A 17,806-nucleotide genomic window follows, 5' to 3' on the forward strand; every position below is an offset into this window, starting at 1 on the left:
TAAACTATACCATGTAGTAAACTTTAATATTAATATTAAGCTTAAAAGAAAAGTTATAAGCTTAAAAGAAAAGGGTGCCGGTAACCGAGCACTCTTCACTACTAATGACAGATGTTGAACCTCTAGAAACAATCGACATCAGTTGTTACTGTTCATTATTTATAACATAGTTAATCATGTTGTTATTATAAGAAAAACTCGAGATTTCGAGATCGAAAACGTATCACTATCCCGCATGGTATTTTTGAAAAGGAACTCCATTTCAATGTAATACGTATTCATGTAATCAAATTACATAGTTGTGATTTACACAATAGTTTATTCAACAAGCTTCCAGTAGCTCTTAACAATTTCAATCTATTTCCAATTTTCTCATCACCATTGTTTTCCACTTCATCATAAATATTTCTATATCATTTTTTTCTCTTTTTATACGTTTTCAGGAAAGACGCAATCAACAAGTGACCCCTATTAACAGGTAAACTAACGACGAAGAAAAAAGACTTCTTACAGCCTCTATGTGTGGGTCTAATTAAAGCTAATTCCAATTCATTATTTCCAAGCTAGTCACTCATCACGACATAACAGATATATCTCCCACTGACCAGCACAAATGGCTGACCGACTTACCGTAACCCTACAATTACGATTATGTAATCGTTTAAACAAAAGAGATTCCTTACGGTTTGTTCGGATTTCCCACCTTACAGAAAACGTTGGCATCCCACGCCAACGGTTTTGACCAGTGTAAGTCTACGGCACACATTCGGATTACATTAAAAAACTATTAGCCAATACGGACGGCGAACAACCGAAAGCTTTGTATAGAATGTCTTTGAACCCCTCAAAATAAGTGCCCTTATCAAATCGCAATCTCTATTTTCCCATTTCATTCATTTTTACGCCATCGCCACATATGCTAGCTGACAGCAACATATGCAAATCTAGTCGAAACCCCTCATCCGTCATCATCAGTTGCCATCGTTTCGTACGTTCGAGTCATCTCAACATACGAGTTGGTTCGCGCTCAGCGCGTTGAAAAGTCCTACATTTACAACTGGTCAATTAATTTGTTAATATCATGCAAAGTTGTACGTTCGTTTGTTCGTTCTGCCAGTGATTCCAGCGGTGTGCCGCTGGAGGACGACGCCACTAATGACGATATGATGACAACGACGACGGCGATGATAAATGGTTCGGTTGGCAGGTTGGCGGTTTTTTGCCTCCAAACGTCAAACACCGCACAACACATGGCTCGGTGACCACCGAATGGGCTAATCTGAAAGTAGTTGCCCATTCAGACAGCCTCGATTTGTAGAGCCCCGTGGGTTCCCGAGCGCCCTCGTTTGTAGTTTTGTCGCATGCGTGAACAATGCAATGTCATCACAATCAACCGATTCGAATCCAATTCCCAGAGCGCAGATTGGTTTTTCCTCGAACCGAGCGATAATCGGAGCTGAGTTTTCAGTTGAAATGCAACACGAAGTGTGCATACATACTTGCGGTAGTCAAACCGCAGAGACAATGATTTATGATGTAGTTGCAGTTATACAATTTAATGCTACATTAATGCTTCGCCGGCGGACTGGTGGCGTCTGTGCGTTAGAGTGGTTCGAAATATGAGTAGTGGATTGTTAGTTTGTTTGTTTTTTTTTCAGTGGTTTTGACGATTATTTAAACGACTCTAATTAATGACATCGATGCACATATAACCCAGTGCCGTGGGATGTCCACTTGACTTACGAGGAGAATGGACCTGTCAAATCCTACTCAGTTTATAAACAGTGATATTTCAATGTGGTTTTTGAAGCACAGATTACGTCATGTTTGATATACCAGAAAGTACGATAGTGAAAGGTTATTGGGAATGATCGGGTTTCACATACCTTATGATAAAAAAAGAACCGGAATTTTCATTTTAAAATTCCCGCGCTTGTCCAATCGGTAAACTTTTATTCTCTCAACGTTGGCAACACTTTTATACACATTCTGTCAAATTTTGACGCATATCGTACGACTAGTTTTTGTTTGGCGTCTATACAAAGAAGTTGAAAAATTTTCGTGTGGCGATTTTTATAATGAATGGTTTCGGCTCGCCTTCGAAGCGCCAACCATCCAACCAACCAGCAACTGCAAACAATGTACAACAAGGCGCATCTACAGCAACTAGCAACGAAATCAACAACAATACCACGGCAATGGATGACGAGACGAACCACGAACAAACTGCCCCTCAATCCTCGCAGGAGGAAAATGGAAGCTCCTCTCCCCCTAGAGAAAGGGTGACAACGAGATCCAATACAAAAAAAAAATATCTAAAAATTCAGCTAAATCGGCCACGTAAAGCTTGTACGCAAATAGGCCTGAATAAAATATCTTTCAAATAAAAAAACATATCGTAAATACTTACAAGGAGACCTTTTATTTGCAAATAGTTTGGTCAAATACACAAAGACATTTGCTCAGTTGTTAGAGGTTGGTATATGACAGCCGGCCAAACAACGAAAAAGGTAAAGATTATTGATTGCTGATCCATGCTGACATGACTCCATTTAAAGAAGATATTTTAGTTGCACACTCTTCAAAAATAAAAGTCCTACAACCATGAATTGTAGCTGGATATTCTGGAATCTATTGATCACTAAAGCCTTCGAAACTGTGGTTTGAAAATATAACGCTCTAGATTCGAATCTGAATCAATTGAGACATTTTCAATATCCGATTAGTGTTTGATTCAAACTGATATTTTTCATATCAAACTCCAATAAATCCTAATGAGATCGAAAGAGCAAAAAAATAAAAAAGTCGCATATTTTCCATACCAACTTGCCACAATCTAAATTTTATATCTCATATATATTCATCCGAGCTAAATTGGAACGAATGGTATATGAGACTCAACCATCCGAATCTAAAAAAAATTCTTAGCAAACTGGAATATTTCATAAGCACCGCGCAAATTTGTACATATATATTTTCACAAACAACAAAACAATAAAAAATCTCCTGAGTTTCTACTTTTGCCAAATACCTGTTTTAAAACCAGATTTGAATAACACGAGTCAAAGATGAGACCGCCAACGAAAAGCTTCATTATGTCTAAAAAACTAGAACGAGTCAATAAATTTGAATTTTGAACATTGCCAATCGGCACGGCAAACGCCAATCGGAAATCACCTGCCCACGAACGAGGTTGAGGCTTAAATTTGATCTTCACATGATCATAAAAGTGGGGTTTTATGCTGCAAAATGTACAGATAAGATGACATAAGCCTCTAATATAACTGCTTTTTTTTTGCTGTTTGCAAACCCTACCAGTCGAATCCGAAGTGAGTAGAATAATTAACACATCAGCGAACTTGAGCCAACTACAGTGAAGGCTAAATTAAAGTGCTTATGCAAAGATTTACCGAAGAAAAACCACAGACTAACAGACATGACAGTATGAGTAAATTCTTATAAAAATAATTTTTCGTGATGCACTAGTTCCACCTATATTGTACTGCGCGAACTATTTACTATCGGTACACCCCTTGTGTTATGTAAAAGTTAATTTACTAGTTGGTTCCCCCTCGTTTGTCAACACCGATCAGCTGCTTGCAGGGATGCCTGATTTCATCATAATATTTGGAAATGAATCGTCACAGTAAATTATTATATTACGTTAATAATATATTAAACTTTTTAGCGATGTTGGAAGGTAACCATTTATTTTTCTCAACATTGTTCATCTAGACTATTTTTTATTGTGTTGGTAATTTTCACCCGAAATTAAGTGGCGGCAGATCAGAAGCAAGTAAATATTGCCACTAAACGGGTTCGATTTTGTATTGCGTTGAAGGATTAGAGGTAGGCACAATTTTGTATATAGTTTTGGCAATATGTATTAAATCTGTATCCTGCATGAAATTCGCATACAAATGCAAATACATATCAATACATTACAGGTAATTCTGTATAAATGGCAACTCTGTTGGTAAATGAAAAAAATAAACACAGTCTAGATGACAGACAGGATATTTTTGATAAGGTAACGTGGCGCCATCATGACACATGTGAGTACTGTCCCAAATAAAGGAATATTCGAAATGACAGTTAAAATGATTGAAGAATCTAATTTGAGTGTCCTGTCTGTTAGTCTGTGGAAAAACAGCAGCTCATCATCGTCGAGGTAGGCTGTAGGTTTAAAGTATTAAAAAAAACCTGTTTCTAATCCACCTAATGATGTATTAATGCCATTCAAACAGTTTCGTTATAATTTTTCTTTTCGTCAGGTTAATTTCTGGCACGAATTTTGACAAAATTTCAATCATTTTGGTATGCTCGCAAAAGCATAATTCAACGTTTACGTTGCATTTTCGACAACATTCCCGAAACCAAAAACAACACCAATAGAACACACTATATTTTTGTACCGCCGAGTACTCGGTAATTATCTCGGCAAAAGATAAAATTTGCGCAGTCTCAGCTCAAATTTGACAAACGTCAGTTATTACCAAAAAGGTCAGCGAAAAGTTTACTGTCTGTTCGGCATAACCTTTGCAGTGACAGTGGAAGCAGAATCTGGAAGGAGCTCTCTATAAATAATCAACAATGATTTGTAAATATTATACTTACTGGATAAAACGTAGAATCTCACGTCTTCCTTTTGGACTACTTCCATTTTTTCTAACGACCACCGGAAATTTTCCCTGAAACAATTTGTCAGATAATAACTGCGTTGTGCCAAGTAAAAATATAAACTGTGAATGACAGTTGTCTTCCCGAATTTCGGCAAAACTAAAAAATATTTCAAAATTTCGGCAAACGCATTTGTAAATTCGAGATAATTTTTAATCACCGATTAACAAATTACAAATCTTGGCAAATAGATTACATTTGCCGAAAAAAGCAGTACAACTACTAAACAAATCTCGGATAACATAATATTGATTACTAAGCAATCAGTAAAATTGTTTGTTGCCGATCTGTCTCGGCATTTTACTTTACCGAGCTCGAAAATTGGATTTAAATGTTTACATTTGAACTTGATTATTGCTTACTTTCGGAAAATATTGGTGATTACAGCACTTTTTAACAGTCAACCTTTCTCTACGCCTAATATAACATATTCGGAGGAATGCGTTTTTTACACTGTTCTTTGTAATAGAGTCATTTGTAACAAAAGTTTTTGATTTTTGGACCGCAGTTGCAAATATCTGGCCAAATCTGAAATTTTCTAGCAAAATTATCAATATAAAAGAAATAACATTTACCCTTCAAACAGCTTATAGTCCATCTTCAGTTTTTGTTCTGGTTCAGAGACTGGTTTAGTTGCTATTGATGGAATTTTTTTTAAGGAGCCGTTTGAAATCTATTGATGGATTGTATTTAATTTGAGCCGGATACTGGGAAGCGAATATTCCACGTCCAGTTCGCAGTGAAACTTTCTGCACCTTAGACTCTACAACCGCCCAGGCTGTATACGAAGAAGTTTGAACATTCAACAACATTTTCTAAAATTTCTAGAAAACAACCTGAAATGTGACGCATTTATACTGTGTGAAACTTATAAAACTGAAATATCCTTAAACTTTCTATCGAATAATCCTCCCCACCCAGTGGCGTACCGAGGAAATTTCTTGCCTGGAGCAAAATAAAAGATTTGCCGTCCAGCAAAAAAAAACAAGGCTGAATTCCATCTCCGGAAAGATGACTTGGGCGAAAAAAAAAGTCCTAAGGATTAGTTTACCGCCCCCCTGAAAACTTAGCACCCGGGCCAAGTGCCCCCTTTGACCTCCCTCCCTAGATACACCACTGTCCCCACCATACCACATATAGAAGTTAACCTTTGCAATTCTTCCATCTACATCTCCCGAAGAGCCTCAATTGGACATCGGTGGCTCAGTGATATCATACCGACGTTAGTTTCAGGAGACTTTCTAGATGAGACATGATCTTTGCGATAACTGCAATGTGACTACTCTGAATAAAGGAGAAATGACATGGATTTCTGTACCACCAACAAGACCAAATGCGCTAGATTTATCCCTTTGCTTGATCATGCAACGGGTTTATCCCCACGGTAGTGATCATCTCAATATTTTGTATAACCTGACGCTAAATAATGATTGAGAAAGTTACTCGAGAACACTCCTCCGGATGAAAAGTTCACACTTATGGCTGGATTGATTCTCGACACCGCGACTCAAGCTCAGATGAAACGGGTGTACAGCGCGAAAACTGGAATCCGCCCTCTAGACCCGTGGGGGGGCAAAGCATTTGCTCAGCTTTGAGCGCAGAAGAAACTTCCAAGTTCAAAAAGCTTTGAAAATATTCAAAACATGAAAATTATGCGAATTACACGGCATTAGACATGATAATGAAGAACTTAGTTAATGTAGCGAAATGCAGTTATTGGCGCAGTTTCGTTGACGGATTAACAAAAGAAACATCAATGATCACTCCTTAGAACACGACCCGTCGAAAGCGCAACCATAGCAAAACGAAAACGAGGATTACTTCAACCGTATTTCTTCCGCGTTGTGATATCGAAACGAAACAAAACGAACGAACGAAACGCCGTTTTATATGGTGTTGTTATCACATGCGCTCTTGTCATATAATAATAAAACCCCGGGGATATACTGAATCAAATTCAGCTTGTTGAAATATCTGCCTAACTCTGTCAACAGGTGCTTGCAGGACTTATTCAACAAGTTGTCTCACGTCATTGGAGATAAGTGGAAGCTCACTATTCAAAAACCTGTTTTAATACACCTAGTGGTGTAATGATGCCTTTCTCATATCAATTATACCATCATATATAATACTGTGGTATTCTCCAAAAATAATTTTCTTCGATTCTCGAAAGAATAACCGGAATCGATTTGTTTTACCGCCTACTGATAAAAACTATCAATTGGAGAAGATTTGTGGTCGATTTAGACAACTTTTTGCGGTTTTTCGCCATTTTCAGTGTGGTATAAAATTCGAAAGTCGGATCCGGATGAAATTCAGGAATTACGTATGGGACCACAGGACCTTTCATTTGAACCTAAGTTTGTGAAAATCGGTCACGCCATCTAGGGGAAAATTTAGAACGCATATTTTCATTTTTTTGCACATTTTACCCCATAACTCCAATTGATAGTGTTTTTTAGTACACAGAAAAACAAACCGGTTTCGGTTATTTTCTCAAGAATCGTAGAAAATTATTTTAAAGAATACCACAGTATTATATATGATAGTGTGATTGATATGAGAAAGGCATTATTACACCACTAGGTGGATTAAAACAAGTTTTTTCCTTGGTATTACATTCATGTAGTGGAATTTGACCTTCTGTTACAACAGACTTCGCAGCCGATTCAGAGGGTTCAAAACCATTGCATGGCTGGTGCTACGATTCTTCTGACACTACGAATCCTTCCAGGTCAGGGCTCGAATATACGACAACTGGTTTGTAAGACCAGTGCCCTATGTATTGAACCGCAAACCTGGGGTACGTTTTGTCGGTTACTTATACGATTATATCTCCGAAAGCGGAAATGTTAGCAATTTGATTTTCTAATTGTCAATCCATATAAATTTTCATAGTAATATGTGGAATGATAAAATCTTTCATTTTAATCTGAGTTAGTGAAAATCGGTCGAACAGTCTTCGAAAAATCGAAGTAAAGTAATTTCCATTATAGGTTTTTAAACACTTTTTCCTGAACCGGGAGCCGAAATGAGCTATTTGGGCAACAACTAACAAGATCTGCTAGTTAGAAGATTACACCAACCAGTTTTGAATAACCCGATTGTTTTGAAATCGAATTTTTTGGGCTTATTACCCTGTAACTTCAAACCCGTAAGTCGGATTACAGTCGGTTTTCACAGTGATTTCATACCCTTTCTACATGAAGCAAGCCAAAAGGTTTTCGTTTTTTAAACAAAACATTTAGCAAGATTCTACGAATTAAAAAGATGTCCTACCGCTGGATGCCGCATACTCAGGATTAAAAAGCCGAACGCGAGCACACATAGGAAGCATGTTTGGCTATGCTGATGTAGATTGGAATCGGTTGGTTACTGTTGACGAAGCCTAGATGCATTATTATACGTCAGATAACAGAATGGTTACCCGACAATAGACTGAAATCGTCACGAATGCTCCGAAGCGGCCAAGAGAGGCTAAATTGAGCGGAATGGTTATGAATTCGGTCCTTTGGTTTGGAATGTCTCGATTTTTCTGTTGTTGCATCGACATTCCTAATTACGAATTTAAATTTTTGATGCTCATCATATATAAGGACCAGGATACAACGGACTTCAAGATTTTTATAATGAATGATGCACGGAATTGGTTTAATGAGCAAAAAAACGTTAGTAAATTTTTACAAATGTCTTCAAAAAAAAGTGATTTTCAAAAGTCTACAAAAAAAAATCTGTAACTTAAACATGACTGTAGCTTATTTTAGAAATCAACTGATTTACAAACAAGTCTGCAGATCTGGCATCCCTGATCCAGACTCCTTGATGAAATTTGAATACAAATTTGTAAAAATCAGTTCGGCCATCTGTTCGATAAGTATCAACCAATTTTGCAAATCAGAAGAGCTTACTGATTAGCTTCGAAGTATTTGCTTCTTTTACTTCGTCACTTATAAAAACATACTATTGAAATTTTAACCAGAAGTTGAATTCGAACTATGAGGCTATATGATAAAGGATATGTGAAAAACTAAAAGGATCAGCCCCATGGGGTTGTTCGAGCCATTGATGTGGAACAAGGCAACCAAAATCTCTAATGATCTACAATCAAATAGTTCAATCAATCGTCACTCTTTTGAATCCGCAATTGCACGAGAGTCTGCTTAGATTGAACTTTATTAGGAACCAAAACCAAACATGCGAACCCAGAATATAGACTCTATTTGTCGTGATTTGTATTTGTTTTGTAGCCGACGAAATTACATCAATAGCCCAAATGTATGCAATTATATGTTTGTACATGCTTGCGATACGGATATCGATATTTAAGTTTTTCTTAGCCAAGCTTGCGTTCAAGTTTTGTATGCAAGCAGTTATTTTTATAGCGTTTCTCTACCATTACTACCATTCTGCGATTTCGGTTGAAGCGATAAACTTTTTCTCATTATCAATCGAGTTCATCTTATTTAAATTGGAAATTAATCTTATGCACTATAAAATTTACCCTAGGGTAGTTGTCAATTTCTCAGGCGAAACGACATAACATGGAATTTCATCCGAGCTTGCATGACACAAGATCAGAGCATACCAATTAAAGCTTCAAATCGTTTTATGGCACTTTTTGTCTTGCTGTTTAGCGACAACCTACCTCTAGCATGCTACGCGTAAAACTGAATCGTTAGCTATAATTTTGCTTCTATTTATAGATTCACGTGCTTCCAACAGCTTCGCTTTTGCATCGATTGACCAATCAGAGTGATACTTTCCCTTTCATATATCGCTTACTCCTTCAAAACCGTCGTCTATGGCAGGGAAATCCGATATGCCGGAGATTTTTAGCAGACGAAATAGGACACTGCTCGCTACTAATCAAAATTTCAATCATTTATAATTGAAAATACGTGGCTATGAATATACAAATCAATACTTAGAAATATTTACAATCAAATGGTGACATAATATTAATAATTGATACAAAATTGACTGAGCTGTAATTGTTCAAAACCTGACCACATTTCGACATGTATTTTTCTTGAGTTTCTAATTTGCACCCCTATATAGAAAACAAAAATGTGTTCCACATTAAAAATATTCCCTTTCCTTTGACACATACAATTTCTTACTTGAATCCCTCATTGTCCAATCAAAAATATGTGACTAGTAACTTAAATTGCAAATTACTTGCACTCACGCCAAAAGCAAAAAGATACTAAAGGCACACCTAGAACTAGATACATGAAGATACATCATCAATTAGATACGTTATTTCTTATTTGTGGGCCCCTCCTAAAACGAAATCCTGGGTGCGGGCCTGGTTACGTCACTTATACAATTATATTTTTGGAACTGGGACCTTAAACACGGAACAAAGCTTGTGAAAATCAGTTAACCATTTCCGAGAAAATTAAACGGAGAGCAAAAATTAAGTTTTGTCAGCTATGTCACTTATATTATTTTATCTTTGGCCACCGATGTGACAGAAATTTCTCCTTCGAACTTGATTCATAACTAAGCTTTTTAAACGAGCTTAAGCTGCTTTAAATCGGTTCAGCGGCTCGATCCAAAGTCGTTTTCCTCCAGCAATTCTATTATTATTCTATAGATAAAGGCAAAAAAACATTCTGATTGATTATGTTATATTACTTGTTTCTACGATACGAAAGCTGGTAAAGTTTTTTTTCTATCCTCACTGTATATCGAATTTTATTGCTCGAAAGGTGTGATGTGACAAGGATCCCAAACACAAATGCCTTCTCAATGTCAATATTTTAATTGACTTACCAACCCGTTAGTTTTATACAGTGGCTTGCGACCTGTACTGAGATCCGATTTAGTCAAATAGAGATGCCATAAAAATCACGTTGATGGTGCCATTTTATGCTATGAAGCTGTATGAGCTTGGTTGGTTGGTTGGTAGCTGCTGTGAATGAATTTGCATGTAAAAAAGACTGCATTCAAACTGACTGCTAGGTGTGTAAATTAATAGCAGATTGCTGTTGAATATAGACTTTAAGCACACAGAAGTCTTTTGCAAGAGATATTCAGAAACCACTGCTCGTAACTTAACAAAAACGTCGCAAAGTAGTTCTTCATAAGGACACAAATTCTACATTAAACACCATTAATAGACATCATTAAGAAATTCGAGAAGGATGTTGCGGGTTTCTCGAACCTTGAGATGAGCTGCAGAAATGCTTTAAGATGCTTTTTCAATTCCAACTGCGATGTGAAGCATCTAGCATAAAATTATACAACTCTGTCTCAGTCAAACGATACCTTCAGTAGCTGCTACAGTGACTTCAACGATTGCATCACAAATCCAGTCCTTTACGATATTGTTTCCACAAGCCACCGAAACCTTCGGTGGTTTTCCTAATTCACACTATCAACTCGAGGCTCTGATTATTTCATTATAGCATTTAACAGCATAAATGTCATTGATTGAGCAACGTGACTCCAAAAAGGGACCGTCAACCGATGTTAATCTCTGCTGTTATCAACACAAACGGTAAAACGGCACAAAACGTTCCCAATAGTAGTAGAAACCAAAACATCGCTGTGAGAGTTGCTCTTGTGGTTTCAGTTTATATACCGGAGCCACTGAGCGCTTCATAAATCAGCCCCCAGGCCAGCAGGGAAGAAAATTAGCACCTCCACCGGGTGTCTGTCCCAGCAAACAACGCGGCAGGAACAACGCCGTTCACTCGTTGGGTCATAAAATGCGACGATTGATGAGTGATAAAAATCATAATCAATCAAACCGACAGTCGACCGCTGCTATTATTAGTAATCGAAATTTTAAGCTAACTTTTTAACAGTCGACCAATTTGCATCCTAGCTGAAACAACGATTACAGGCAGTGTTGCCATAATAGCAGTTTCGTTTATCCGTTTGGATGTGTCGATCAATTTTGTTTGGTCGCTACATCTCCAATTTCCAGGACAGTATCAATTTGATCATGTTGATCAATTTCCATACGAATGGAAATATGTATATCACTTGGAATAAAGTCGTTTGTTAAAAATCATTCATTATTGAATGACTTTTATAATTAAAGACAAGAGTTTTAATAGCATTATTTTTAGAGTTTCGGAGGCGGTTTTAAACTCCTAAAACACGCATAATATCGTAGTGTGCGTATGTGTGTGAATGTAGCTAAACCAATTTTCTCAAAATAAGATTCAATTGAAAGTTCTAATGGCCCTATAGATAATTCCTGAATTTCAACTTGTTCCGACTTCCGGTTATGGAATTATAGGATGATTAGTGTCAAAAATTTCAAACCGTATTACTCGTTGCTTACCTTTTTTTCTCAGAGATGGCGTAACCGATTTTCACAAACTGAGATTTAAATGAATGTACTTATGGTTCTGTATAAAACTTCTGAAGAGTGTTGAACATTCCAAGCAGTTACACGTAGCAATGATACAAAACATGGAAATTGAGGTAAAAACTCTAAAATGGAACGAACTCACTTTCCTAAGTGATGACTATACAGGACCTGTTGAAGTGTTAAGTTACTTTGGCATTTTCACCTAATTTTGACTAATTATCCAGAATTCTGAATTATTCGCCAATTTATGCTAAAAAAGCGGACTGAAATTGTAGCGATGTATATTGAAAACAATCCTTCAGTTGTGAAAACTGTGCGTGCTTCTCGTAAAAAATATGGGACACTCTCGGTGCCTTCCACCAATTCGTACTATAGAGAAAAACGCATGCCAGTAAACCGAAGATTATTGAAGAACAATAAGGTAATATCGCAGCGAAAATTGCTGCTAATACGCCCGTAAAAATATAATAAAAAATGCCCAAGAGGGTATTATAATTTGAGTGAATTATCAATAAATCTTGTCAAATCAAACCCTAAATAGATATTTTTCACTTTCCAAAATCGGCTGAAAAATGACGGAATAATTAAACATTTAAACGGTTCCTGTCTAGATGGCGCACCCTGCTTTATAAGGCGCAAACTAACAAATGCCACGAAGATTTATACTTAGCGAGATACTGCAGATAAAAAAATTCGGGTGGGTAATGCTACAGACAGAACTGAAGGACATGAATACAAATAAAACATACATATTTTTCAAATTTCCAAATATACGTCATCTTTCGTATGAGTTGATTGTGTGAATTTAACTGCTTCGCGGGAATATTTTAATGGTTCTAAAAAGAACTGATTTGTGGAATTTATCATATGTTTACAACTTTTTGTCATCATTTATCTATCAACACCAGAACCTATATTCTGGACTAGGATTCAGGAACTGCAACTGAATTCAAGAACTAAAATCGAAATATGGAACACGCTCAGATCAAGAACTCAGTTCTAAAATTATGAATCTTAACTAATTTTCAGAATCCAGAAGTTCTGGAACTGAATTCTGATCTTTAACTCCAAACCTGAACAAAAAACTGTATCCAACTGAAATCTAGTTCTAGAATTCATTTCGAATTTAGTTTCAGTACACCGGTTTGTAATTCTGAAACTGAATTTAGGAATTTAATTCTGAAACTAAATTCTGGAATTGAATATCATATTGAATGCCATAATTAAATTCTGGTTCAGAAGCCTGCTCCATTTTGCGTTAGAATTCTAAAGTTAAAATCGAGCTTCGAATATAAATTATAGAACTAAATACAGTTCTAAAATCTAGTTAAGAAACCAGATCCAGAATTAGGATTTAGTTCCAGAGTCATAATTTTAATTTCTGAACCTGTAATCTGAAACTAAATTCTAAACCTGAAATTAAGTTCAGTCCAAAAGTGGACCAGAACCCAGATTCTGAATTCAGTTCCGAAATTCAGTTTTAACATTTTGTTCCAGAATCCAATCCAAAATTTATTTCCCGAATCCAGCTCCAGTATTCAGAAACATTGGAAATACTCGATGACCTCCACGCAAAAGGTCTGTTGTTACTGTTGTCAGTAGAAAGGTTTCCTCACGATGTTCAAAATCGTCTAACGCACAAAAGGAAAGGATCGATTTTCGATCATGGTTTACCTGTCCTGTTGCATATCGGGACTCATATGTGCCTGACTGCCTCAAAACCGTCGCCCGATTGCGAAAAGGCAAGCAAGTGTAATGAGTTTTCATAAATTTGATTTTTAAGTTATTTGGGATTATTTCACACTGTTAAAAATTTTATCATAAATTGCTGATAATATTTTTGATGGCATGAATTCACGTCAAAATTTTCTTGCCGCACTTACTGACTCCGGACTAAAAACACGAACGCGAGCGCACCTCGGAAGCAGGTTTGGCACTGGTAGCTGTCGGAGAAATCTGTATTCACAAATATAAACTAGAGAATTGAATAGGTGCTCCAAAATGGACTGAAACCGGCCCGAGTACAGCCGGCATTCGCTGGTTGGAGCCCCGTTAGTTGGAGTGTTCGTTAATTGGGTATTCGTTAATTGGAACATGATCCAATTAAAAAGCACTGCTATGTCAACATCTATTATCAAAAGTCAACAAATCTGATTTGAGACTATTGTTAAGAAAAAATCAGCTAGCATTTCAAATTAACTTTATTGTTGCAACATATAAATAGTTTATATGTGTATAACTCCCTACTTGAAAAACATATGAGAAAAATTTCAAAAACAGTTAAAATGAAAGGCTCTCATTGTTCATGGATGAATTTGGGTCTATGGACAGTGGTAAAAATTAAACGTAATTATCTCCATCGTGTTAAAGCAAACCCACAGGACTAACACCTTAAACAAATGCTATTGCATATATCTAAAAGGGTCGATATCATGAAAAGGGATAGCAAGAAAGCATATTATGAAAACCTTCTTACAAAGACACCTCATTCAAAATTCTGGAGAAATCTTAAAAATACACTCGAAATAAAAAAAAATAGTGACAAGATAGATTTGATCCAAAATGGTAACAAAATTAATGTAAACTCTGAAGTTTGTGAGATATTCAACAAATTTTTTTTCCAATGTCGGCCAAGAATTAGCCCTAAAATATTCGTATAAACTGTTTGTTCAACTGATAATGTTCGTCGTGTTAGTGACTCTATATTCCTACGTCCGTCATCATTCTACTGATACAAAATTTGGACAATAGAAAGAGCAGTGGCCCCGACAACATCTCTGCAAGTGTGCTAAAAAGTAACCCTGCTATATTTTATAGAATTCTCTCTCAATGTTTCAATGTAATTGAACTGGATATTACCCTGACTGCCTCAAAGTGGCTAAAGTTATTCCTGTTCACAAGTCTGGCGATCGTTATGATTGTAATTATTATCGTCCTAGTCGATAGACTCTGTCTGTCTTCAACAAAATCTTCGAAAAACTAATGGACTTCTCGAATTTTTTAAACAAACATAATGTCCTTTATAAATTTCAGTATGGCTTTAGACAAGGTTCTAGCACACATACCGCTATCATAGAGTTAGTAGACAATATAATGAGCGAGATTAATCAAAAAAACATGATTGGTGCCTTATTTTTAGATCTCAAAAAAGCCTATGACACTTTGGACAAACTTCAGTGCTACGGCATCAGGGGCATCGCGAACTCTATTGTCAGTAGCTACTTGACAAACAGAAAACAATTCGTGTCCATCGAGGGCGACTGTAGCAATCTTACTGCCATAAACATTGGAGTGCCACAGGGTAGCAATATAGGACCACTATTATTACTTTTGTATATTAATGATATAGGTAACCTGCAACTCACAGGGACTCCGCGGTTATTTGTCGACGACACAGCTCTATTTTATCCTAACAATGACATCAATGCTATTATAAACTCAATGGAGAGCGATTTAAGTATTTTAGATCAATATTTTAGTGCAAATTTATTGTCCTTAAACCTTATGAAAACTAAATATATGATTTTCCGGTCCATAAGGAAAATAATACCAATCCATCGTCATCCTAAACTGGAACATTATATTATTGAAAAAGTGGACTGTTTCAAAAATTTTGGTGTATTTTTTTACCTGGATTCACCATATAAAATCTATTGAAAAACATGTGGCATCCTACTGCGGTATTTTGTGGAGGGTCATGTCATATGTTCGTAAGCATGCACTTCCAAACTTTTATTTTGCTTACATCCATTCACAGCTCATTTATTTGGTATCGGTGTGGGGTCGCGCCGCTAGTTCTCATCTAAAAAAAATTCTACAAAACAGGTGTCTTAAAATCATCTTGAATAAACCCCTACTGTTTTCAAGCTTATTGTTATACTCCGATAATACCCATAACATCTTACCTCTGTCATACTTATGTGTTGTTCAAACATTACTGTTCGTTCAACTCACCTCAACTCACCATAATTTACAGTTTTCAACTTTAACTCACTCTCGAACTACACGTCGTATATTTTTGTAACGTAAGACTATAATTTAAAAAAAATGACTTTTAGAAGGATTACATGTTGCCTAGAACTTCCAATTCCGTATTTTTTGCTATCTGCTCCGGTGTCAACTCAGTGCATTCAACATCGCGGATTACGTCCAATGTTTTAGTAAGAGGCAGCGTAGTATGTTTGAGCTTAGTCGGCTTGCTTCTCGGTGGTTGATTTATTTCCTAGGTTAGAATATTGGACTTAAAGAATTGAAGTGCAATTTTAATCAATTCTCAGTTTCAAATAAAAAGGAATATTTATTGTGCATACTTCGAGATAAATGTATTTTCCGAATCGTGAACGTTTACCAGTTAACTTGCAGAAAACAAACAAATAATCTGTGTCCCCTCTGAAAAAAAATCAACCAGCTGTCATTTTGATTAGCGAACACGATTCGCTAGATGGAATGCAAAATATTTCAACTAACGAATTCCGGCTGTACTCCCTAGCGGTCTCAAGACTTTCTTATTTAAAAACTCTAGCTACTTTTCATATTCACATTCAAACTATATTACACTCTTTGACTAGAGTACTACAGCAACTGTCCATTCCATCAGTTTACTTTAAAAAAAAACAATAAATAAACACTGACTATTATCACATCTGAAAATGATGTATTTTTGGCAGCCCTGTTCATAACCACCCACCTCCGATACTCAACTGTCAATCATACATGAAGAAAGCGATCGACCAAAAACCTGCTAGGCAGCATTATTACTGTTCAGGCTTCGGTGTGTCATAATGTGGTTAGCAGGTTTTTCCGGTTAAATAACATACAATAGAAACCTATCATCAGTGGCCACGGTGTGCTGTAAACTGTAGTTCGATATCACACTTCTCACAGCCATCCGATGCTTCTAAGCAATGGACTTTTCACACATCTGCTGTCGAATGGTATGAAATTGAAGGGAAATCAAACAATTTACACACAGAAATAAAGCTCAGGAAAATATCAACTTTCAGGATTTCTGTATCCCGCTTTTCCCGTTCAATAAATCGATAACAATTTCAAATTTCTATCACAAATATCTTCGAAAATATTTAGCTAGATTTGGCTATAAATTAGATATCATTTTTCTGTGTGTAATATCAAGGTGAAAATATGAAAACCCATAGAAATGTCGATGTTTAAGTCTAGTGGGTCCTTCCCATTTCGAAGGTTATTGATCTGCTCCTCATGATAGCATCGGCCTGCAACCGCTCCAAAGTCCAAATGTCGTCGTAACTGTCGAGTGCAGTTTTCGTTTGCCCGTTTGTGGTTTCTGCCATCTAGGCACAGATAATTTCTCTCGTGCCGGCGGAAACTTCAAAAACTGTCATTAGTGCACGAATAGAAGCAAACATGCATCGGGAAAACAAAAGTTGAACCTTCGAGCCATCGAAACGCTTACCGGCGGCAATACTGGCGTGCTATTCCGGCAAACCATCCGCAAACAATCGTTGAACTTGTGTGGAATAGACACAGCCCAGCAAAACCCGCCCGGTATCCATAGAAATGGAGATCCGGTCGGCGGACTGATTGGCCAAATACGGCACACAACTCGAAGCCAGGCGAAAGAAATTGTAATAAAAATGAATTTTTTTTCTCGCTGGCGCTTCTTTCGCCGTCCTGTCGCCACGAGTGTCATACGTACTGCTGTTTAATAGGCAGGGTACGAAGGTGTGGTACGAGAAGAGTGTAAAAGTTTCACGCGATCGAATCATCTTTATACAAAATGCCCCCGACTGAAGACGACACGGTGAGCACTGGCTACCG

General features: G+C 36.8%; 1 protein-coding gene across 5 annotated transcripts in view; it reads left to right on the forward strand.

Moving 5' to 3' along the window:
- Positions 1 to 17,806, forward strand: part of LOC131438472 (uncharacterized) — a 378,932-nt gene that overhangs the window by 204,206 nt on the left and 156,920 nt on the right. For all 5 annotated transcript variants that reach the window (XM_058608527.1, XM_058608528.1, XM_058608530.1 and 2 more), the window contains one exon: positions 444 to 478. The gene's annotated coding sequence lies outside the window, so the exon portion shown is untranslated. The remainder of the gene's footprint in view (positions 1 to 443; positions 479 to 17,806) is intronic.

The sequence above is a fragment of the Malaya genurostris genome, chromosome 3 (genome assembly GCF_030247185.1).
Source record: "Malaya genurostris strain Urasoe2022 chromosome 3, Malgen_1.1, whole genome shotgun sequence".
Classification (NCBI taxonomy): Eukaryota; Metazoa; Arthropoda; class Insecta; order Diptera; family Culicidae; genus Malaya; species Malaya genurostris.